This window comes from Panthera uncia, chromosome D4 (assembly GCF_023721935.1).
Source record: "Panthera uncia isolate 11264 chromosome D4, Puncia_PCG_1.0, whole genome shotgun sequence".
NCBI lineage: Eukaryota > Metazoa > Chordata > Mammalia > Carnivora > Felidae > Panthera > Panthera uncia.
This window is the reverse complement of record NC_064807.1, coordinates 47,274,221-47,301,278: the sequence shown is the minus strand read 5'-3', so window position 1 is coordinate 47,301,278 and position 27,058 is coordinate 47,274,221. Positions and strand designations below refer to the sequence as shown.

Sequence of the window (27,058 nt, the reverse complement as noted above, 5' to 3'; positions counted from 1 at the left end):
CGTCTCTGGAGGCAAGGGAAACAAAAGCAAAAACGAACTACTGGGACCTCATCAAAATAAAAAGCTTCTGCACAGCACAGGAAACAATCAGCAAAACTAAAAGGCAACCGACAGAATGGGAGAAGATATTTGCAAACCACATATCAGATAAAGGGTTAGTATCCAAAATCCATAAAGAACTTATCAAACTCAACACCCAAAAAACAATCCAGTGAAGAAATGGGCAAAAGACATGAATAGACACTTTTCCAAAGAAGACACACAGATGGTTAACAGACACATGAAAAAAATGCTCAACATCACTCATCATCAGGGAAATACAAATCAAAACCACAATGAGATACCACCTCCCACTTGTCAGAATGGCTAACATTAACAACTCAGGCAACAACAGATGTTGGCAAGGATGCAGTGAAAGAGGATCTCTTTTGCATTGTTGGTAGAAATGCAAGCTGGTGCAACCACTACAGAAAACAGTATGGAGGTTCCTCAAAAAATTAAAACAGAACTATCCTATGACCCAGCAATTGCACTACTAGGTATTTATCCAAGGGATACAGGTATGCTGTTTCAAAGGGACATGTGCACCCCCATGTTTATAGCAGCACTATTGACAATAGCCAAAGTATGGAAAGAGCCCAAATGTCCATCAATGGATGAATGGATAAATAAAGAAGATTTGGTATATATATATACAATGGAGTATTACTCGGCACTCAAAAAGAATGAAATCTTGCCATTTGCAACCACATAGATGGAACTGGACGGTATTATGCTAAGTGAAATTAGCCAGAGGAAGACAAATTTCATGTGACTTGACTCATATGAGGACTTTAAGACACAGAAAAGATGAACATAAGGGAAGGGAAGTAAAAATAATATAAAAACAGGGAGGGGGACAAAACTTAAATATGAGACTTAAATATGAGAACAAACAGAGGGTTACTGGAGGCACTGTGGGAGAGGTGGTGGGTTAACTGGGGAAGGGGAATTAAGGAATCTACTCTTGACATCATTGTTGCACTATATGCTAACTAATTCGGGTGTAAACTTAAAAATTTTCTAAAAAATAAAAAAATAAAATAAAATGAAAAAAGAAAGCATTAAAAATTGATAATGATATTTAAAAATCACAATAAATTTACAATTAGGTGAATATACTATGAAAATTGTGCCAAAATACTTAAAATTTTAGAAAATATCAGAAAATTTATAATTTACCAAATCCAGTAAGATAAAATGCAGACTGAATATGTAATTAAAAACATAGTAATAACACTTTCCACAAGGTATCTTCAAACCCAGGTGCACTGACAGTTAATACAATCAAATATGTTTTAAATAATTATTTTAAGTGTGCAAAATCAACTCCAAAGAATAAAACAGTAGTTAAGTTGTCAAATTGTTTTTGGCAAATTAATGGAACATTGATAACAAAACATTAAAAAAAATACTATACCCAGATATTCTACTGAATATAGGTGCAAAATGCTGAATAAAATATTATGAAATTAAATGTAACAATATTATATGAAGGATGAATTTTTTGTAGATGGCATGGATTAGTATCTTTTATTTTTAATCTACTCTGACAATCTATTGTAGCAGGAGTGTTTAAATCAGTCATAGTTAAAGTGATTACTGACACCTTTGATTAAAATTTATTTTGCTATTTTCACATTCTGTTAGTCATTTCCTTTTTGTTTATCTATTATTCTACCTACTCTAAATTTGAGCATTTTTATTCTTATTGACATTATTTACCCCTCTTTTATTTATTTATTTATTTTTAATTTTTTTTTTTAATTTTTTTTAACATTTTTTAATTTATTTTTGAGACAGAGAGAGACAGAGCATGAACAGGGGAGGGTCAGAGAGAGGGAGACACAGAATCTGAAACAGGCTCCAGGCTCTGAGCTGTCAGCCCAGAGCCCGACGCGGGGCTCGAACTCACGGACCGCGAGATCATGACCTGAGCCAAAGTCGGCCGCTTAACCGACTGGGCCACCCAGGCGCCCCTACTTATCCCTCTTTTAAAAATTTTTAACGGTTATTTAGGTTTATAATATATATTTTAAATAATCTGAGGCTACTTTAATTAGTATTATTCTGTTTCATGTGTAGAGAACCTACCTTATAACAATATTCTCAGTTCCTCCCTCTAATTCCTTCTACTATTAATGTAATACATTTTTAAATGTATGTTATGACACAAAATGCATTAGTAAAAGTTATCCTTTAAATTCTAAAAAAAAAATGGGTAAAAGATTAAATGGACACTTAACTAAGCATGACAAACACTAAGGTGACACACATCTGATAAAGTCAACAACATGCTCAGTTTTTAGGAAAAGGCTATTTAAAACCACAAAGCATATTATCTGACCAAAGTGCTGTCATCAGGTTGATATGTCACAATACAAATCAAGTTCATGGAAGTTAGATGCAGTTGGCAGGAAGAAAATCTTCACAATTTGATAATTATTGATTCATGACCTGCAACCTCTCATTGCTATGTATTTCATTCATCTCAAATTTGAAATTCATATTATTTCTATTAACCAAGATTTTTATTTATAAAGTTATAAAAATTATTTAAAATGTTTCCATGTATAAATATTTTAAACAGTGAAATAGAAAGGGCTGGTGAACGTGAGGAACAATTAAAACTTCCATATATTGCAGTGGGAATGCGAAATGGTACAGCCACGCTGGGAAATTGTATGGGACCTTCTTATAAAGTGAAACTTTCACTTTATCCACTTGATCTCTCTACTACTTTATCCAAAAAGAAATAAAAACTTAAGTTTACACACAAAAAACTCTCTATTCTAATGTTTATGGAATTGTTCAGACTTACCATTTGTGTGAAACAATCCAAATGCCCTTCAACAGGTGAATGGATCAAATGTTATACCTCCACATGATGGAACACTACCTAGAAATCAAAAGGAATGGATTACTGATCCATGTAACAATATAGATGAATTTCCAGTGCAGTTTTCTAAGTGAAAGAGGTCAGATCCAAGGAGCTATATAGCATATAATTTACTTCTTTGACATTTTAGAAAAGGTAAAAGGGTAGGAATGGAGAAGAGACATACAGTTTCTCAGAGTTATGAGAGTTGAGAGGAACTGACCACAAATGGCAACAGAAGGGAATGTGGGTAGGAAAGGATGATGGAATACCCAAATGTTGACCATTGTAAATATATGACTGGGCATTTTTCAAGTCATAGGACTGTAGGCCACTAGTAAATTTTACAGTGTATAAATGTTTAAAAAGTAAAAAATGGAGAACATGAGAACACTGGGAACATGTCTGTGTACTCAAATAGTTTTATCAAGTGATATCAGAATATTTTAGTTGCTATTAGGCCTCTTAAAATAAGCATGTTCTGGGGTTTTTTTGTTTTGTTTTGTTTTGTTTTTAAGTATGTTCTGGTTCTTCCTTCAATATAAGGAGGTAAGACCGTGACATCAGTGAAAGGAATAATATGTTCAAAGTCAAACATGTGATAGTGAAATACACACACACATATACCCATCATATATAATCTAAACACAAAAGCAGGGAACAAGAGTGTAGACATGGCTAGTGTACAAATTTTATTCCATTTGCCAACTTCAGTAGCATGTTAGTGACTATCCAGGGTAGGGCAACATGTTGAGAAGAATTCCGAGGCCAAATCCAGAATTAAAGAATACTATGAGTGATTACTAGTTCAACAGGCCAGTAGCAGCATGCATATTTTCCATTTCTAAAAAGATTAGTGGAATATATGGAACAAATCAATCCATCAGAGCAGAAAAAGCTAACAGAGTTAGGAGATTTGATGTAATAGCAGAATCTTCCTCCTTCTAATATAAATTTAGATACATAACTTCTCCCTAATGAACCTTAATTCCATCTCAATGAAAATAAGGATGCCTTTGTAAAATGTACTAAAATTTTCCAGAAATAATTTTTCACAGACCAGTTTAGAAATTCTTCTCTAAAGTCAGAAGTGTTCAAATACAAGACAATGATATTTGCTTTCGCCAACATTACCAGAACTGAAACCAACCAAGTGAGAATGAAAATCAAGAAAACGGCCATAAATAGGTAAAAGGGAAGGATCAATATTTGTTGAAATATTAACTCTTTTAGAATGCCAAGTTTTACCAAATAAAGATATAACTGAAAAACATCACTACTGAAAATGACAGATTTTACTTTAGAATCTAAGTAAACGATCGCAAATTTCACTCATAAGAAAACAGAACGAGAATAGATGAGAACTTTTCAAAAACAAAAATGTTAAATGGGCACACTGGGAAAAAAGACAACTCAAGAAAGCATAATAAGAAGTGCAGAAAAAAATCTGTATGTGTAAATAAATACATGAAAGAGTGTCGTAAGGGAAGCATTTAATAAAAACATGAGTGAAATTATGGGTTAAGGGAATGCATAGTTTCTTCTGCACGCACATTTTTATATTTTGAACATATAGTATGAAAAGATCCTACAAGAAAAGTGCATTTCATTTTTACTAATTAGTTTTTTTATTTTTTTTAAGAGAAACAGAGACAGAATGGGGTAGGGGCAGAGACAGAGAGAGAGAATCCAAAGCAGACTCCATACTGCATTGCAGAACCATTGTGCGGTTCGAACTCACTAAACTATATGATCATGACCTGAGCCAAGACCAAGAGTCGGACGCTTAACCTATGGAGCCACCCACGCACCACTTATTTTTACTAATGAATATTAAGGAAATACTCATGCAAATATGAGAAAATATAATAAGGATGTTTAGTACAGTGCTATTTATAGTAGGAAAAGTCTGAGTAACTTACACACACAATAACCAAGTGTTTGTTAAAGGCATGATGGATAATCCATTCAGAGCAATGTTATGCAAAAATTAAAATCATTTTGTTATGTATGTATTTATAAATACATTTGTGAATACACATAATATTTTATTACATGACAACTCAATATATAAACAATTGTTTAATTATGATATTTGTGTGTTTCTGAAGGACAAAATTTCCATTATTATATACATAAAAATATCTACAAGATAATATTACTAAGAAGTGGATAGGGAGTTCAGCAATGAATCTTTGCATATTGCGGTCTTCTAGGACTATGTTCAATTTAGAAGAGGCTGCAAAATTATCTTGTTTAGGCCTCTGTGGGATCCATTCTTGCCACATTAGTTGTATTAACATGGAATTTGTTGTCATCAAACAATAGATACTAAAGTCTAGTGTCCAGAGGGAAAGGTATCATGAAATAATGTATAAGAATTATGGTTGGGATCCATGTTTATAGATGCACATCCAAGTGGGCCTTAATTACTGCTTTTCAGCTATTACTTCACATGAAGAATTTGTACTGTATAATCTAGAACACAATTAATTTGACTTCACAAAAGACAAAACGGGGACTCGAAATTTATAAACAAAGACAAAAGGTACTGGCTGTTCTCCTTGTGTGGTTCCCTACTAGAAATCATCAAAGTAAATTAGGAGCAACTTTTCCCCTCACATGTTATAATTTTAGCCCACAGAGATAAGCTCTAGATAGCCAAGGCTTCCACCTGCTTTGATTTGCAGACTTACTAACACCAGGCTTTCCCAACTGCTACCGCCTACATGGCCATATCCACTGTGTAAGGCTGTGGTTCACTGATTTAGATGGTAATGTACAGAGTATCTTCAATATATAATATCAGTATTCATTATAATTGAAGACATGAAATAGAAAAAAGAAGAACGATAATAGTTTTGAATATTTAACATTCATTGAACACTTAGTATGTTCCTGAAATTATACTAGTCAGATTGTATTCATTTAGCCATTTAATCCACACTTCATTTTATTAATAAAGTTAATGAATGCAAAGGTATTGAGTAATCTTCAGGATAACAACATACAAGAAACATACTCAGAACTCAGATTTTAATGTCTTTTTCTAGAATGTTTTTTAATAATTTTCTCAGCTGACTATATTGATGAAAGAAGTTTATTAAATAATATGTATTACATATTATATAATAGACTACAGTTATACACTATATACTATATATCATTTATTAAGCAATATATAATATATATAGCATATAATACTAGGCTATACACTATGTATTTATATACTATATATATATATATATATATATATACACTATATATTTATATTCCATATATATGTAAAGCATTTATGTTGTATTGGTATCAAGTTTAGACTACAATATTCTCTAGATGTGATTTTTTTTTTCTGACTAGAATATTATAAATCAAATCTTTTGCAGGGTTGGATTTTGAGTGAGCATTCCTGGTGGTAAACCCTGAGCATTGGAAATTAATGTTTGACATGGTACTGTTTTATCTATCAGGACTTATTTGCTTATCTCTATAATCTGTTTTTTAAAAAGCCAAACCACAGATCATTATCAGTGGTAACTCATCCAAGAGATCAAGAAGCAGAGAGACAAAATGTCTTTACTGATGATGGTTTTGAGGATGTCTGTTTCCTCTCACAGCGTACCCATTGCTATTAGCTCATAACAAAGGGAAACTAAGCTTCAGTAGGTAACACAAATGAGTGGGATAAGGAAATCTTAATTGTTCAATTTGGGATGCTTGTGAAATTCTAAGAAGTGATGGTCAGGAGTAGTGTCCGTCTGTCTACTTACCTACCTACCTATGTATCATCTATTAATAAATAATTGATGAACTCAAAACATGCCATTTCTTCCCATTCCCTATCAATGCCTTTTGCACATACCATTTTCTGTGCCCCACATGCTCTTCCCATACCTCTACTAGTTACTTTTCAAAATTTCAGCATAAACATGCCTTTCTAAAAAAATGATCACCCTCCTTGTAGATTAGGTAAGATGTCCTTCATTCACTCTCATAACATCATGTGTATCATGTAAAATGTACATCGTAGCACTTGTCAGGGTTTTAAGGATGTTCACTCAACATTGCATCCACAAAGCCAATTGCAGTGACTGTTCCATAATAGCTTCTTAATTTAAAAACTAAAAAAAAAAAAAAGTCAGTGAATAAATGATTTTTAATAAAATGGTTCAGTCCTATTTCTGCCAAACAGGATTACAAGAGATAAGCGTTCATGGCTCTATGAATGCTCTGAGGATCATGATAATTTTGCAGCAGATCAGAAGAGTTAGGAAGCTAGCTTGGCAGTAAGTCAAACACACTGAAACTGGTACATCTCTTTTAGGTTAACATTGTCTTAAGCATAACATTTTTGTCTTCATAGAAAACACACATAATCCTCTTTTACACAAGCACCACAATTTGCTTGCTTTCTACCCCTGAAACATGACTCTGTATTATGCATTGCATTCGGATAGGTCCTTACTTACATAGCAGGATTTAGATGGTCCATTTGAAGAGGTGCTCTATCCAAAAGGAAAACACCTGTCAAGGGGCTCATGTCATCGTCTTTCTGTTCAATCTCAGGAACCAGATTTCATACCAAATCTACCTGCAGTCTGGTGTCAGCCTGCTCAGTGACATCTCACCCCAGACTCCTACAGGCAAGCTTTTTCCTTTATCTCTTTATACCATCTGCAACATAAATATGTTCCATCCATAGATTTGATGTTGGCATCAAACCTTTTACTTTCTTAGAATTTGAGTTACCACCTATGCAATTTGGATCCCAGGTTGAATTCAAATGAACTCCACCAATCAAGTCTCTTGTGAGGTAGCTGCTCTCATTTCTGGTAAAACTAACAGGCATGATAAAGCCTTCCCGAAAGAGATCCTCCAATTCCTTCCCAGAGGAACTGCTCAGGTGTTCTTCCCATAATTCTTAGAGCTTTTAGGAAAAAAAAAATCAAGTAAATTGTTTCTTCCACTTATTTTGTTCTTTTCCCTTATTTTTCAATTTGTTTTATTTAGGATACCACCCATACTTTGATATCAAAATTAAAAATGGAAAAAAAAAAACCTACCATTTTATTACCCTAGACATCAGCTATTTCATTCAGCCGTATAACACGTGACCATATCTGATCATAATTTTTACGTATATATTTACAAATTAAGGTTTTGTGTTTCATTTTTTTATATTTTGTAACATTTATTTTTGAGAGAGACAGAGACACATGCATGAGCCGGGGAGCTGCAGAGAGAGAGAGAGAGAGAGAGAGAGAGATGGAGACACAGAATCTGAAGCAGTGTCCAGGCTCTGAGTGGTCAGCACAGAGCACAACAGGGGCTTGAACTCACAAGCAGTGAGATCATGACCTGAGTTGAAGTCGGATGCTTAATCTACTGAGCCACCCAGGTGCCCCTAATGTTTTTTGTTTTAGATTTAGTAAATCTATGTAAGAATTTCTCATGACTTTATACTTATATCCCATATTTGTCAATTTTTCTTAGAATCTTTTTTCAACCTGGGCATTTTTGATGCAATGTATTTTTTAAAAATATTTTTGAACTGCTCTCCGGAAGTAATGATCTTAGAAATCTGACGTAATTTCTTGTGCTAATTATTCTGAATCAATGTTTTTTAACGTTTTATTTATGCACTTACATTGTACTTTTTGATACTAATAACATAGTTCATTAATTATAACATGGATATTTGATCACATTTTAGTATTTCTGAAATCGGAGTGCATCTTCCAATTGATGATATATTATAATTGCTTTACCCGGCTGTCCACTATGATGTAGTTGCCATTGTCCTTACATGCACAAACACAAAAGCAAAAGTGTGACTCACATATTTCTCTGGCTCAGAAAAAAATCCTAGAGACAGTAGTGAAGCACATTTTAACCTTTAGGAACTAAATTATTAAGGGAAGGGAGGTGGAGCTTTTGAATCACATGCTGTTACCTTCTCTCCTGTAGAAAAATCATATGATCTAAGTAGGTGCAGGATTAAAAAAAGTAATAATCCATCACCCATTCATGAGGAAAACTTGGAATAGATTATCTGATTATCACCTCAACTTAGTAAAGAATATACAAAAAAAATCCTATAGCTAAAATCACATAGTGAAAAACTAGATGTTTTCTTGCTAACAAAATGAAAAGAAAATATGTCTCTTCTCACCAGTTCTATTCAAGATCATACTGGAAATCCTTGCTAAGACAATAAATCAAAAAATAAAAGAGATACAGATTGGGGAGGAAGACCTAAAACTATCTTATTCATCTATGACGTTTGTCTATGTATTAAATCTCAAAGAATCACACACACACACACACACACACACACACACACACACCTCCTAAAGCTAAAAAGCAATTGTATCAAGTTTGTTGCCTAGAAGTTAATATACAAAAGCCCACTGCTTTCTTAGACAAAATCAATGAAATACTAGAATTCAAAGTTGAAAAACACCAAAGCATTTACATTAGCACCAAATAAAGTAATTATGTATAGATCTAAAAAAAAAAAAAAAAAAATAGGTATCAGATCTCTATGAGGAAAACCATAAAACTCTGAAGACAGAAATCAAATATATGAAAAAAAAAAAAAAGAAGAAGAAGAAGAAGAAGAAGAGCTATTACATGTCCAAGGACAGGAATAGTCAATATTGTCAATTTGTAAGCTTTTCTCAAACTTACCTATAGATTCAAAATAATCACAATTAAAATCCCAAAAAGTTATTTTGTAGATATTGACAAAATTATTCTATAGTTTATATAGAGAAGCAAAAGATACAGAACAGCCAGCAGAATGTTGAAGGAAAAGCACAAAGTTGGAATATTGACACTATTCAACTTCAAGACTTACTATAAAGGTATAGCAATTAAGGCACTGTGGGATTAACAAAAGAATGGACAAATAAATGGAAAAGAATAAAGATCCCACAATAGACCTTACAGTTATAATCAGTGGGTCACCAACAAAGAAACAAAGGTGATTCAATGGAGAAAGGATGGTCTTTCCAACAAATGGTGCTGAAACAAGAAGACGGCCATATGCAAAAACATGAAATTAAAGGAAGGCCTTACACACTTCAGAAAAATTAACTAAAAATGGTTTACATACCTAACTGTAAAATACAAAACTATAAAATCATAGAAAATAACCTGGGGAAAAAAAAAAAAAACAAAGTGACCTTGTCTCTCACAATGACTTTTAAGATACAACACCAAAAGCATAATCCAAGAGAGAAAACAACAGATAATCTGGACTTTGTTAAAATTAAAAACTTCTGTTCTACAAACGACAGTGTCAAAAGAATGAGGAGACAAGTCATGGACTAGGAGAAATATGTGCAAAATACACATCTCATAAAGGAATGTTATCCAAAATATACAAGTAACTCAACAATAAGAAACTCAACAATAAGAAAACCAACACTACAATTAAAAAAAATGGGGGGCACCTGGGTGGCTCAGTCAGTTGAGCATCCGACTTCAGCTCAGGTCATGATCTCACAGTCCGTGAATTTGAGCCCCATGTCGGGCTCTGCGCTGACAGCTCAGAGCCTGGAGCCTGCTTCCGATTCTGTGTCTCCCTCTCTCTCTGCCCCTCCCCTGCTCATGCTCTGTCTCTGTCTCAAAAGTAAATAAAAATATTTTAAAAAATTTAAAAAATGGGTCAAGGACCTTAACAGATACCTCACCATTGAAGATATACAGATGATAAGCAAATGAAAAGATGTTCCACATCATATGTCATTAGGATGAAGCAGATGAAAAGACTAATTTAAAAAGACATATGCACCCCTAAGTTTATTGCAGCACTATTTACAATAGCTAAGATATGGAAACAACCCAAGTGTCCACCCACAGATAAACAGATAAAGAAGAAATGGGACATATTTATACGATGGAATATTACTCAGGCATTAAAAGGATGGGATCTTGCCATTTGTGACAACACAGATGGACCTAGAGGGTATTATGCTAAGTGAAATAAGTGAGAGAGAGATAAATACCTTATGACTTCACTTCTATGTGGGATCTAAAAATCAAAATAAATAAACAGAAAACAGAATCAGACCTATAAATACAGAGAACAAAATGATGGCTGCCAGAGGGAAGGGGGATGCAGGGATGGGCAAAATCAGTGAAGGGGAGTGGGAGATACAGACTTCCAGTTACGGAATGAATATGTCACTCTACTAAAAGGTGCAATATAGAAAATACATTTAATGGTATTATAATCATGGTGACACATAGTAGCTACACTTACAGTGAGCATTCCAGAATATATGGAGTTGTTGAATCATTATGTGGTATACCTGAACCTAACCTAATGTTGTGTGTCAATGATACTAAATTTAAAAAAAAAAAATCAAGGGAATTTACTTGAAAAATTTCAATTCATTCCGAACTTCATGTATGAATACACATAAAATATTTTCTATGAAATGTGGTATTTCTAAGTTCAGATTCATAAGCCAATTTGAAAAGTAAAAACTCCTTTTCTCCAGTTTACTGAAAAGTACATTTTCAGTAAAAATTAAACATTAAAACAGCAATGAACATAACCTATTAGGATGGCCAGAATCTAGAATACTAAGAACGCCAAATGCTGGTGAGCGTCTAGAGCAACAGAACACTCATACGTTGCTGGTGAGAATTCAAAATGGTACAGCCACTTCAGAAAACAGTTTGGTAGTTTCTTATGAAAGTAAACATACTCTTACCAGACACTTCAGCAGCTAAGTTCCTTGCCAAAACTTGGAAGCACCCAAGAAGCCTTTCAGTAGGTGAAGAGAAAAATAAACTACGGTACATACAGACAAGAGGGTATTACTCAACACTGAAAAGAAATGTTAGTAATACACAAAAAGACCTGGAGAAATCTTAAATGTATACTGCTGGGTCAAAGAAAGCCAATCTGAAAAGGCTACATACTGTACGATCCCAAACACAGGACATTCTTGAAAAAAGGAAAACTATGGAAACAGTTAAAAAAAATCAGTGGTTGCCAAGGGTCCAGAGGTGAGGAAAGGAGAAATGAACTGATGGAACTCAAGAGATAATTTTAGGGTAGTTGAAGTATTCTGTATGATACTGTGACATTGTAATGGTAGATACAGGTCATTAGGCACGTGTCAGAATCCATACAAGGTACAACATAGAATCCTGATGTAAACTACAGATTTTAGTCAATAATATCATATCAATATTGGTTTCTCAATTAGAACAAATGCGTATGCATATGTTAATAATAGAACACACCGTATGTTAATGGGTGATGGGAACTCTGCTTTCTGCTTGTTTTTACCGTAAACCCGAAACTTTTTTTTAAGACAATGGGGAAACAGAGTACACAAGTTTAGAGTAACAGAGAGACAGAAAGCCTAGTACAGTTAGCATATAGCAAGCCCAAGGGAGAGTGGTGCAAAATGCTGCTTAGCCATGGGGACCAAATCTAAAGAGTTTGTTCTCCATCAAACTACAAGCTATTGTAAATAGTGCTGCAATAAACTTAGGGGTGCATATGTCTTTTTAAATTAGTCTTTTCATCTGCTTTGCATCCTAATGACATATGATGTGGAACATCTTTTCATTTCACCATTGAAATGTGGTGATACAGTTGACTTGTGATACAATAAGAAATGTGTATTTGGTCTTTGTCCCCAGTTTTTGACACAGAGCTCTAAATCCTGTGGATTTTTAGGTGTGACAGGAGTAACTTTTGTTTCAATAAAGTTGCTCTTGATGGGTCTCTGGACACCTTCTGGATGGGGGCTGGTTGCAAGAAGAACCAACCATGTGATTAGAGAGTTGGAACGTTTAGCCTTACACCTGGACCTCTGGAGAAAGGAAAGGGACAAAATATTAACCCAATCACCGATGGACAATGACATCAATCATGCCTATGTAATGAAACTTCCCTAAAAACCCTAAACAGAGTTCAGAGAGCTTCTGGTTCTGGCGAATACATCCACATGCCAGGAGGTTGGCATACCTCAACTCCATGGAGAGAGAAGCTACTGTGTTTGGGACCCTTCTGGACAATGCCCTGTATATCTTTACCATTTAGTTGTTCCTGACTTCTATCTCTGATAATAAACCAGTAATAGTAAGTAATGTGTTCTCCTGATTTCTGTGAGCCATCGTAGCCAAGTTGTTAAAACTGAGGAGGAGGTCGTGGAGTGCCTGAGTTAAAAACCGACTGATCAGAAGTACAGGCAACAATCTGAGGCCTGTGAGTGGCAAATGACATGGTGGCAGCCTCGTGGGACAGAGCCCTTAACCTATGGTTTCTGTGCAACTACAATAGTGTCAAAACTGAATCGAATTGTAGGACACAAAGTTAGGATCCAGAAAGTTGGAAAATTGGTCAGTATGGGAGTAAATCCCCACACATTTGATGTCAGAAGTGTGTGTAAAAACAGTACAGACAACCTAAGACCCTCAAAATTTTGGCAACAGAGTTTGGGAAAACATTAATGGTGAGGAAGAAAGGGAGCAAATAGGTGGTTACTGCATCAGAAAAGGTTTCAAACTAACTGTAGATAGAAATCCTTTCTATCTACATAGAAATCCTATTCTCCCTTTCATAGAAATCCTATTAAATTTAAGCCCTCTGAGGAATCTCATCTTTGCAAATAAAATGGGAGTGTTATGTATTTCTTAAAGACAAGGTAGGAACACTATGAACTGCATTACAAAAAGGGCTATAAACTCTAAAACAGCAACAATAGCAAATTTGATCCAAGCTTATAAGCCTGAATTCTTAACAGAGATATGGACTCTGTGTCTTCTCAGGAGAGTAGAGAAAAATCATAATCTAGATGTCAGATAAAAAAAAAAATCTGGTAACAACTGCTTGGAAAATGTACACAGTAGGCATTAATGAAGTTGAAACAAATTTGGAAGTAAGTGCTATTAATAGGAGTACTTTTTCATATCATCATCTGAAGATTGATATAACCTGGAAAAGTTACTGAAAACCAATTATGCTGAACCAAGTTAACTTGAGTCCTTGAGCTCAGGACTCAGTGTTTTATGTGCCCCAAGTTGAGACTTTATGTTTTACTGTGTTAACAGGAAGGGCATCATTGTCAATTTTAAATTAAGATAGTCAAATTTATGTTATTTTTATCCACAGTGATGATTCTTTTATTTGTTAGCTGTCTTGAACTCAATGCCTTGATCAGGTAAACTCTCCTTGACAATTTAGGTGGCACTGTGGAGTTTCCAAGTTTATTTGATATGCAATTTAATTGGCAATGTAAGTAGTATTATGGAGAGTTTTCTAATTTCATATTGAGCTTTCCAATTTTACACTGATCTATTTACATGTTTTTTGTAAAACTATAGCAACTCCAAGAGTACCCAGAGAATTGGATTCTAGAACAGTAAGAGCCCAAAGACCCCTAGTAAGGGACAGAGTGGGACATCTCAATGAACCTCTTTCCCAAATAAGAATCTTTCAAGTCGTAAGAAGAACAATAATCTCAAACAATAGAGAGAAATGTAGAAACACTGATGTATTTAAAGGGAGGTGGAGGACATGATGTATATTAAGTGTTGGAAAGTTAAAGGGCACTTAGAGACTTCTTTTAAGAATTTCATGAGGGCATGATCTATTCTTATTCTGTTGAAGAGAAAACTAAGGTTCCTGTCCAAGATCACACAGATGGTAAAAGATAAAGCTGAGATATAAACAATTTGCAGAACTGGTTAATTCATCAACTCATCAGGTAACAGCCAAATGAATAAATGTTAGATATATAAACATAGCTTTTTACTTGCAAAGTGGCAAAGGGTATGCCCACTGTTGGAGCATCTGTGACAGGACCTGCTGCAAGCTCTTTCTCTTTCAGTGTCAATGAACAGTCACTTGCAATCTGAAATGGAATTACCTCTTCCATAGGTCATCCTGATGCAGCATGTTAGAGATCAGTGCTCTAGCCAAGCTACTGAAGTAAGGCTTCCAGCCAGAGATGAATCTGCTCCGGTAGTTTGGTTTCACTCTTTGAAATAATTTGGTCACACGCTGGCCTGACAGGATACCCACATGTTCATAAAGTATGAAGGCATGATTTCTTTTCATTTCAACTGCTTTCAGAGGCAATGGAGATATTGCAATTGAACTAAAATATGCTGCGAAAGTCAGGATAATGATTCAATTTGTACAGCCTTTGATAACAGATTTTCAGGTCAAAGGAAGACATAGCGAGGAAGCAGTACCTGGTCAAATTGTCTCGATCTTAGTTTAATATGACAGTGAAGAGATGGAAATCTGAATTATCATGAAAAATGTAGAACAATATGGGGAACAAAATAGATGGATGCAATACATTTGTATATGTGCATATATATATATTTATATATATATATATTTATATTTATATTTAATATATATTTATATATATATATATATATATATATATATATAATACAGGAAGAAAGAACTTATGCTTTTTGTTAAATGCATGGCTTCTGAGTTATAATTTCACTGATGTAGGAAAAATTAGAATTAACTATAGAGTATCCACAGGACTCAGAAGAAATCATGTAACAAAAGCTGTAACTTTAACAGCAAAATCTATTTGAAACAAATAATGGACTGGCATTCATCGAAACACTTTCCATGCTTTATCATATTGAAGCCTCAGCAAAGTCTTTATTAGGTCAATATCAAGTTGCTCTTGATGTTAGAGAAAAGACATGACACGGTAACTAAGTGTAGACTCCAAAAGTTCAAATCCCAGTTCCTCTACTAATGAGGTTCCTGTGTAACCTCAGGCAAGTTACTGTTTCCTCATTTACAGATTGAGATCCACTGTGGTCATAATTATTTCTTTAGCTTGTTAGGATGTTTAAATGAGATAATGCATGTGAAGATCTTCAGAGCCCAAATCCTGGCCCAATTAAGTGCTTAGTGAAAAATTTTTATTCTCATGTCATCATTTACAGATGAAAATTTGAGAGACAAGGAACTTGTATAATGTCACAGCATTGGAAGGAGACAAATCTAAAACACTTAACAGAAATCACTTTGTAATCGCTGGAACATCACATGGAAACATGAAATCTAACATCATTGTTATTCCCTTTTTTGATACTCAAAAACCTACCTAACCTCATCCTCCTTTTTGATAAATGAAGTATCTTTTAGGCTAATATTAAAAGAGCACTTTTTAAACTCATAAGGAGCAAATCAATCCAATTTTCCTCTTTCCCCAAATATTTAGATTTCTCCTTTACATAAACTATAGAACACAAAATCAAACAGCTCTGATGTCTGAAAAGTATAACAAAATATGGGATTTTTACAAAATTAATATCCAAGCTACCATTTAACTCTTTTTCTTTAAAAATTAACTTTTAAAATGACAGCCTTATGCCAAATTCCACTAATTCCTTGATTAACTTGAATTATCCACATCCCTCACTTTAATCAAATCCAATGCCATAGTTACAATCATATCCCACTTGACCTCCTCACACAGACTGACCTGAATGATAGCTCCCTACTTCTTTATAGAACATTCTCTGAACTACTTTTTTATATCACACTGTTCCTTCTTGGTCTCCTTTATGTATACCTCATTCAAATTTTTCCTTAATTGCTAAGGATGCTAGGGTTTGTTTTGGCCTGTTGTTGTCCTTGTTTTCTCTATTTGTACATTCTTACAAAAAAAAAATCAGAGACTGTGGTTTCAACTGTTTCTTTTATGCTGATGAGTTCAAATATCTCTATCAAACCCCCGAAATTCCCAGCTCTTCCCCATATGTCTAACTACACACTAGATATTCCTACCTTGAAGTTTTGCGCATAGTCTAGCTTAACCTATTTATAATTGACCATTGAGTATCTATAAAATTCTGCCTTTTTCTCTTTTCTATTTCACCATATACCTGGTCATTCACATCAGAAAACTTAGAGTCAAATTCACCTCCTACTTATGCCCAGTTCCTCATTGTAATTAATTTCTAAGTATCAGTGATTCTGCCATAAAACTATCACATAAATGTACCTTTACTCTTTCATCTTAATGAAGGCTGTCTGTGTTCAGAATCACACAAATAGCTTGAATTATTTGGATATATTCTAAATTCCTCAGTCTGGTCAGGCTTCATGTTTATGGTACAGTCATCTATAAAGAAACTAACCTGCCACACCTTTACTAAGAAACATATATTGTATCTGCCCTATTAAGTGCTGTATTAAACACAGACACATTGTCTTGTCATATTAATATATATATATATATATGTATATATATATATACTTATATATACCTTTATATATACTTATATATATACTTTATATGCCATATATATACTTATATATGCCTTTGTAGTTAGCAGTAGTCAAATAGTTCAACCCAAGTTCTGAAGCCAAAACTTCTAGATTCTATTACTGGTTCTGCCATCTACTTATTGTGCGATCATTGACAACTTGCTTCACTTCTTAGAACATGTGAAAATAGCTCAACAATTATTAACAATTGTATATAAAGTTGAGGTGAAGTGAAGCCGAATGGCAGAAATGAAGTAAAGATACAGGTAAAAGGAACACACAAGAAGATGTTCATTATTTTCCATAATTTAATTAATTTCCATAAATTTGTGATGGGTAGCCAGAATCATTTTTGGTGTTCCAGTGCCCAAAACAAAAGGAGAACAATAATCAGACTGTGCTGTGTGTGATTAAAGCAAAAGAGAATAAAAAAATAGGAATCTATGACTTTATTCCTTGATTAACTCCACACACTTTGAAATCATCTTCCATTCTCCTTTACTCTAGTCTCTTTATCGTTTGTGTAATAGAATTAAAGAGAATTCCTAAGTATTACTGTATATAAAATCAATATCTGAAAGCCAAGTACATTTTTAATACCAACATCAAAGAGTTAGGAAGTATAATTTAAAATAATGACATTTACAATAGTAACTGAGATATAAAGTATATAGGCATAAATCTAACAAACTATGTGAAAGGCCTTAATAAAAATAGTAAAACTTTATTGAAGGATGTTAAATAAGTCTCCATAATCAAAGAAATATACCATACCTAAGGTTATGAAGTCTCTTTGTCATAAATATACTGATTTCTTAACCCAAATTAACCTCTAAATTTATTCAATTTTCATCTTTTATTTCATAGAAATCAAGAAGCTCATTATGAAATTTGTAGGAAAATAAAATTGATTGGAATAATAAAGGTTATTTTCCAGAAAAATAAGATCAAGGGTTTATGCTTTTAGATACCAAAGCTTAATAAAAATCTATGGGAATAAAAACAAGATGGTACTGAATCAGATGTCAATAAATCGAGCAAGGATCCCTCTAATAAATAAAACAAAAATTTATGTTTACAAGTTTTTGCTACATGTCAAGAGAAAAGATGGACTATTAAGGATATGGTGTAAGAAATTATTAGAAAATTTTGTGGAAAGTTATACAAGCCAAATATTCATGGATTATAAAAATCAACATTATAAAGATGTCAATTCTCTCCAAATTGATGTAAAGATTTAATAAAATTCCTGTCAAAATACCACAATGTTTTTGCCAGTATAGATGTACTTATTCCGAAATATGCATGGAAAGGCCGGGGTCTTCAAATAGCTAAAAAAAGAAAAAAAAATCTTTTGAAAAAAAAAAGAGAGAGAGAGAGAGAAGGAAAAAACAAAGTTGAAAGTCACTACCAAGTATTAACATTTTCTATATAGATATGGTAATCAAGAACATGTGCAATTGACAGAGGAATCAAAATACAAATCAATGAAATCGAACAGAGCTTTCAGAAACATGCCTATATAAGTATAATCAAGTTATTTTTGATAATGCATAAAAACAATTCATTGGAGGAAGGACAGCCTTTTCAAGAAGTGGTACCAAAGTAACTGGATATCCATATGCATAAAAAATAAAACCCTAAATGTAAACATTGTACCTTCTTCTCTTTTTTAAGTGTTTTAATTTTTTTTTTATTTTTGAGAAAGAGACAGAGAGAGCGCGAGAGCGAGCACAAGTGGGGGAGGGGCAGAGAGAGAGGGAGACACAGAATCCAAAGCAGGCTCCAGGCTCCCAGCTGTCAGCATAGAGCCCCACACGGGGCTCAAACTCACGAACCATGAGGTCATGACGGGAGCTGAAGTCGGATGATTAACGGACTGAGCCACCCAGGTGTCCCAAACCTTGTACCTTCTTTATAAATTAACTCAAAATGGATCATTAAGTTAAATATAAAACATAAAACACTAAAACGCAGGGGAATAATCCGGAACCTATGACACAATAAAAAAGTCTTAGACATTATACCAAATCATGTACCATAAAAGAAAAAAAAAAAACATAACTAAAATCTTTCCTTTGTTAAAGACCCTGTGAAAAGAGTGAAAAGATAAGCTACAGGCTAAGCGGGAATATTTGGAAACGATACACCTGACAAAAGCGTTACATCTGGAGGATATGAAGCACTCTCAAAGCTCCATTATAGATCTATATATAGATGCAGATACTATATAATATATATAAATGGGCAAAAGATAGAGCCACACTTTGCTTTACCAAAGTGAATATAAAGATGACAACTAAGCACGTGACAAGATGTTCAAATCACTAGTTATCAGGAAAATGTAAGTTTAGTACCATACCACCACATGCCTATCAGAACACCTAAAAAAGAAAAAAATTCTAAAAAACCAAATTCTGACAAGGAAGTGGTGAAATTCAATCTCTGATACATTGTTGCTGGGAATTTAAAATGGCTCAATCTGGATTTTTTTTTTTAATACTAAACATACATATATCACAGGACCCAGAAATCACAATCCTTGGTGTGTATCCTACACAAACGAAAACTTATGTCTCTACAGAAACCTCTACATAATTGTTAAACACTTTATTTATTTATTTATTGTAAAAGGGTCAGAAACTGGCAACGATCAAAATACTCAACAATTGGTGATGGTTAAATGGCTACATCCACAGCATGAAATATTCAGGGAAAAATATTCATAAATGCCGCAACTAGATTTATGCTAATGGAAAAAAATAATAATTTAAAGAGGTCATGTATTATATGATCCCACTTATGTAGCATTCTCAATATGACAAAATATACAGATGGAAAACAAACTAGTGAACAGAAGACCATGGGTGGAGGGGTAGGGGAGGAAAAAAAAAAGTTAAAGAGAGGGAGGGAGCCAAACCACAAGAGACTCTTAAAGACTGAGAACAAACTGAGGGTTGATGGGGGGTGGGAGGAAGGGGAGGGTAGGTGATGGGTATTGAAGAGAGCACCTTTTGGGATGAGCACTGGGTGTTGTATGGAAACCAATTTGACAGTAACTTTCATATATTAAAAAAATAATAATAAATTAATTAATTAATTAAAGAAAAAAGAACAAACTGAGGGTTGATGGGGGGTGGGGGAGAGGGGAAAGTGGGTGATGGGCACTGAGGAGGGCACCTGTTGGGATGAGCACTGGTGTTGTATGGAAACCAATTTGACAATAAATTATATTTAAAAAAAAGAATGGTGAGGAGAGAGAAGGTGTGACTATGAACAGGTTAAGTGCGAGGGGAATCTTTGTGGTGAAGGAATGTTTTTATGTCTGGAGTGTGGTGGTCACATGCAGCTACACGTGATAAAGTGATAGCATTTTCACACACAGTGTGCCAATGTTAATTTCCTGCTGTTGCTACTGTTCTATAGTTATATAGGATGTGACCAGTGGGGGTACCTGGGCAAAAGGTGCAGTAAAACTCCATTTCCCTATACGGAGAAGCTGTCTTTGGAACTCCCTAGGTATTAAGAATTATTTCAAAATTGTATGAATTAGATGAAAATATAGAAGACTACGATTTCAGGGTAGGAAAGGCTTCTTAAAAGACATACCAACTACCAAGGACAAGAGCAAACTGAATGAAAACAATCGGTAGCGATGAGAAATAACAGGAGCGAAAAGCCAATCCAAAGGTTAAGAAGAAATATTAATACAACATAGTCATATAAACCTATGTGACAACTGAAGAAAAGCAAGTCAGACAAACCAAGGGAAAAGAGATCAAGAAATACATTAAGAAATTCACAGAAAAAAAAGAATAGTCAATAAACATATAAGAAGTTCTTCCACTTTCTTGCTTTCTTCATTAGTAACCAGAGAAATGTCAATGAAAACATCAGAGAACATTTTATTTTTTGAGTATTTAAATGACATTTTATTTCTAGCCCTGAGGCAAGTCTAGGTTTCTTTTCTCCCTCCCTGGATATATTAGTGATATTTCCTTTATGCTCAAGGATTTCTCTTAGAAATCTGGTATCCTTTCCAGTCTTTGCCTCATTGTTACTGTTCCTCTACTGATTTTTGTTAATGTTCCTCTTCAATGATATAAATTGAAGTAATATTTTTTTTCTGTACGATTTTCTTCATTTAGATAGAATTCTTTTTGTACTTTTCTCTTATACTTTTAGTTAGTTCTCACTTGGGGGGTTATAAATTACAAGTATTGTGGATCACCTTTGTGTATGTTCCAGAGCCGTGATTTTTGTCTCTAAGGCTGCGTAACTTTTTTTCTCCTTGACTTTTTCATCAGTTTGTGGCTTTTGTTTTAACCCAGAAAAATTGTGAAAATATGCTTTTGTGTGGGTTTGTGTGTATGAGTGTACTTGTACTATGTTGTGTGCCTTGTCTGTATGTGTGTGTGTTGTGGGGGGGGTTATTTTAGCTTTCATCTTTCCACAGCCACTAGAGGTTAGCAGCTTCAGTGACACTATCTAGAGTCAATCCCTACCCGCTGCTAGATATTTCATTCAGCTGAAACTCTATCACTACTCTACAGTGTCGTAGTGTACCCTCAGAATCTTCTTTCTCTGCATTTCCAAATGAGGAATTCATAATTTCCCCCGAAGGGTACCCTATCTCTTTTGCAGAATCCAACACTGGTGGTTTTGCTTAGAATCTGCAAGTTCAGGAATCTTCCAACCTCCTCACTTGACCTTTAGTACATTAAGTTCACCACTTTCAAGTATTGTTGCTTCAAAATTTTATTTCAATGTAGCGTGAGCTTTTGATGATTTCTGAGAGAAGGGGATCACTCTCCGTTCTACTATATTATATATTATATTATATTATATTATATTATATTATATTATATATTTATCTACTATATTATATATTTATCTACTATATTATATATTATATATTATATCATATCATATCATATCATATATTTATAATAATATGAAGAATTTTCCCTATACAGTTACGTGATTTTTCAATGGAGAAAGCATGTAGAAGTTTAAGAACAGGGATTGTTCATTCGATTTACTGTAAAGTTTCCAGGAAACATTGCATTTTGCAAGATCACATTTCATATGGATGTTAAACAACAAAATGGTGTTTCCTCTCATTTACAAAATGGTGCTCTGCAGAGTAGAGGAAGTGGTCAAATGGCTTTATGAAGGGATCTGTTAATACGTGATTTACAAGACCACCTTAGAGTGGAAAAAAAATCTTATAACTTAATGCTCTTGTGCATTGTGTGAGAGGACTAATACATTATGTGAAAGTAAAAATCTCAGCAGTTTTGAAATTTTGCATGGTCAGGACAAATGTATCAATAGAATTTTGTCACCAGAAAGAACCATGCTGCATGGGAAGATGGATGTAATCAGCATTCCGCATTATAATCGAGCCATGAGTCGATACAGATTAAATATTGACAGAAGTTTCTTGACCAGTGCTAAACTGAACAGTCCCTAAGAGGTTCAGGAGACAATGTCATTATGACAGTGAATTTGTGTGACAATTCTGCCTCCACTGGTGTTACTCATTATAGAGTATCAGGCTCTGAAGACAGGTTTCCAAATGAAATGTAAAAGAAAAAAAAAAAAAAGAGGCTCCAGGCTGAGAAGTGAAAACCAATATTGAATTTACTAAGAGCATTAAACAGTAACTCCTTAATAATATGATTCATAGACAATTAACCTGTCATACAGTCAGGAAGACTGTGGATACATATGACAGCAGATTGCCTGTCCCTAAAAACTGAAACTGTTTTAGCTTTTCAGACTTAGGATTCTTGTGAGTAGTTTTGGCCATCTATACTCTATTTTTTTTTTTTTTTGAAGAAAGGGGCATGCATCATGTCGGGTATATGCTAAGCAAAATAAATCAGTTAGAGAAAGACAAATAATCTATGATCTGACTCATGTGGAATTTAAGAAGCAAAACAAATGAGAGAGAGTGAGAGAGAGTGAGAGAGTGAGAGAGAGAGAGAGAGAGCAAAACCAAGAAACATACTCTTATCTACAGAGAACAAGCTGATGGTTACCAGAGTGGTGGTGGATGGGGGGATGGGGAAATAGTGATTGGGAATTAAGGAGCAAATTTACCATGATAAAAAAAAAAAAAAAGAAAAGAAGAGAAAAATGAAGAGAAAGTAAACAAAGGACTAAGGAAGATACAAATATAGTACTTCACACACACACACACACACACAAAATAGTAAGAAAAAGAGAGGTGAGCTCTGATAAGAACATTTAACATAGGATCTACCTTAAATGTTTAAGTGTGCAATACAGTATTGTTGATTATAGGTGCAATGTTGTAGAACAGATCTCTAGAACTTATTCATCCTAGCTCTTGAGCTCTTGGGACAGTGTTTAGACTTTGTAGCCATAACTGGGTAGTTTTCATGTTTCTAAGAATGTTAACTTGAGGATGAGGTTCATCAAAGTGAATTTTAATTACTTATTAGTTTAAAATAGGATACATATATTTTATGTAAGCCTCATGCTAACCACAAAGGAAAAAAAAATGTAGTAGGTACACAAAAGATTATGATAAAAAGTCAAAGCATACTGCTCCAAAAAGACATCAAATCATAGGGGGAGGCAGCAAGATAAGAAACATGGAATAAAAGATCAGCAAAAGAGAAAAAGTAATTTAAATGGCAATAGGAAGTCCTTATCTATCAATAATTACTTAACATAAACAAACTAAATTCTTCAATCAAAAACATAAAGTGACTGAATGGATAAAAAACAAGATCCACCAATAGGCTACCTTTATAAGAGACTCACTTTAGCCTTAAAGACCCACACAGACGCAGAGTGAAGGGATGACAAATGATATTTCAAGCAAATGGTAAGCAAAAGAAAGTAGAGGTAGCTACACTTACATCAGACCAAATAGACTTTAAGCCAAATCTAGACAAATGAGACAAAGAAGGTCATTATGTAATCAAAGTGTCAATCCATCAAGAAGACATAACGGTTATAAATATCTGTACACCCAAAAATCAGAGCACTTAAATATAAAAAGCAAATACTAATAGAACTAAAGGGGAAAAATAAATAGCAATATGATAATAGTTGAGGACTTTAATATCCCATTCTCAACAATGGATAAAGAATCCATACAGAGAACCAGTAAGAAAACAGTGGATCTGAGCAGCACTAAAGACCAAATGTACCAGCCATACATATACAGAATACTCCATCCAACAGCAGAATGCACATTCTTCTCAAGCGCACATGGAATGTTTTCTAGGAGACATCACATGTTAGACCACAAAACAGGTCTCAACACATTTAAGAAAACATAGAAATTGGATCATTATCTTTTCTGACCACAACAGTATGAAACAAGAAATCCATAACAGGAGGAAATCTAGAAAATTCACAAATATGTGGAAATTAAACCATACATTCCTGGGCAACAACGAGATCAAAGGAGAAATCAAAAAGAAATTTAAAAAAGTCTTGAGACAAATAAAGATGGAAGTACAATACGCCAAAACTTATGGGATGCAACAAAAGCAGTTCTAAACGAAAAGTTCATAATGCTAATCTTATGTATTAAGGGGAAAAAAATCTTAAACAACCTAATTTTATATCTCAAGGAACTAGAAAAAAAAATGAGCAAAGTCCAAAGTAAGCAGAAGTTAGGAAACAATAACTTAAAGATGAGAGCAGAAATGAATGAAATAGAGAACAGGAAGACAATAGAAAAGATGAAAAAAAACCCAAGAATTAGTGTTTTGAAAAGAAAAACAAAAGTGGCAAAGCTTTAGCTAGCTAATCAAGAGGAAAAAGAGAGAGGGGGGAGAGGGGAAGAGAACTTAAATATGCTCTAAGAGCCTTAACATTCTTAAGAACCTTGAGATTTCCAGGATGATGCTCTCATCCAGCAATTACATTCTCTGGAAAAGTTTCTGACACCTGAGGAAGAAAGAGGATAATTGTCACACAGCTTTAGAGCCACACAGAAATTGTAAAGGCATTCCCTCTAGGTTCTTCCTTTCTTCTCTACATGGTGTAACATTCCATTCACTGTTGATCTTTGGGGGGGAAGTCTAAACTCATAGCATTGTAGCTGGTATATCAACAGCTCAAAGGTAGCTATGGAACTCTCTTCATCTTGCATAAATTCAGTTTAATTTCCTGGGTTTATAACCAGGAAAAGCTGTGCTTGCCTACATAGTATGGGCAGAGGACTTCAATTGCAAATACATTTTGTTAAAGTCTATGGAAATAAACCAGTGTAAATTGAGACTATCATTCTATTTCAAAACATCTAAGAACACTTTTTATGCATAACATATACTGGTGTCTCTATTATTGAACTCATTAATTGCTTGCTAAAACTAAGAAAAGAATAGTCACACATTGGTATTTGTTTTATTTTCCTTTCTGAGGAGGGAGGGAGGGAGGGAGGGAGGGAGGGAGGGAGAGAGAGAGAGAGAGAGAGAGATCTATCCTCTCTGAGGCAAGCCCCTCTCTCTCACCCACCCAATTTGGTCATGGTGTTTCCTAATAGTCTCTAAAGGAATCTTCAAAGGGTATTTGAAATTCCCATCCTCCTTTATCAAATTCAATCTATTAGTTTGCTATTGGAGGCACTCTGCATTTTCTTTCCTACTCAAAACAGGCACTTTCAGATTTTTTTTTTCTCCAAAAGGAGAAAATCAGTAATCTATTCCCTGGAGAGTAAGGTTCTTTGCCCTCATGGTATGCAGTGAATGGATTGTACCTAACAATAACATCAGCTGCGTTTTATTTCTCACAGAAATGACAGGTCTCCCTGGAATTAAGTTGACCTGATAATTCAAATATGGTAGAGTTTCAGGGTCCTTCGTTTCCCTGAATTGAGTCGTAGATGTCAACCTTTCTACCAGGCATAATATATTTAAATTTTTATTTGTGACTTTTCTCCAAACAGACAATAAATTCAATGTTTCATCGGTTATCATACACATCTGCAGCATATGTTCTATTTCTCCCCGTGGTGACTTATAAGCATGATTTCAGCGTGGAGCTATTTCTGTAAACAGAGTTATTTCTATTTTGTGTCTCCACTCATTTTCACCAATCTCACCTACTTCAGACTTCCTTATTCTTTTCTTCATTGTTAATACTAGATGTTATAAAATAATTTAAGTTAGCACCTCCTAAATGCTACTTATTAGAAAATGTTCTCATACATAAAGGCTATGTGAATTTAAAATTTGAATGTTTAAATGGGATATTTTATCAAATTCAACATCAAACTGACAATACCCTCTATAACAACAATTTGCCAAATGGAGAAGTGTCGTACTCTGAATGAGCATTATCCTTCATGCTGATAGGTGAAATTAATGAAATAATTAAAAAGCCATAAAAGGAAAATGAAGAGTGTCAGAAAGACACCAACAGGATTGAAAACAAAATATTTCTGGCATGGAAATGTGATCGCAAAAAAGAAAAAGGAAAACCTACAACATTCTCCAATTTCAAGAAAGAAAATGACATTTCATTCACAAGCTGAACAATACTGCATGTGGTTAGCATATTTTCTTTAATATGCTACAACTTAATAGATTTCTCCTATATCACAACAGAACACTGTTCCCATAATTGGTCAGGATTAAGAAAGCTCATCAGGCACCATATAGGGAATTTTATTTATTTTTTTAAATATTTTAATATTTACTTATTTTTGAGATAATGTGAGAGACAGAGTGCAAGCAGTGGAGGGGCAGACAGAGGGAGACACAGAATGTGAAGCGGGCTCCAGGCTCCAAGCTGTCAGCCCAGAGCCGGACACGGGGCTCCAACTCACCAACTGTGAGATCGTGACCTGAGCCGAAGTCAGA

At 34.2% G+C, this 27,058-nt stretch overlaps 1 long non-coding RNA gene across 1 annotated transcript in view; it reads right to left on the bottom strand.

The window, feature by feature from the left end:
- The window catches only part of LOC125916285 (uncharacterized), a 46,338-nt gene extending 43,398 nt beyond the window's left edge, over positions 1-2,940 (bottom strand). Inside the window, exon 1 of the long non-coding RNA XR_007455866.1 lies at positions 2,861-2,940. This is a non-coding gene — a long non-coding RNA (uncharacterized LOC125916285). The remainder of the gene's footprint in view (positions 1-2,860) is intronic.
- Between the last annotated feature and the right edge of the window lie 24,118 nt (positions 2,941-27,058).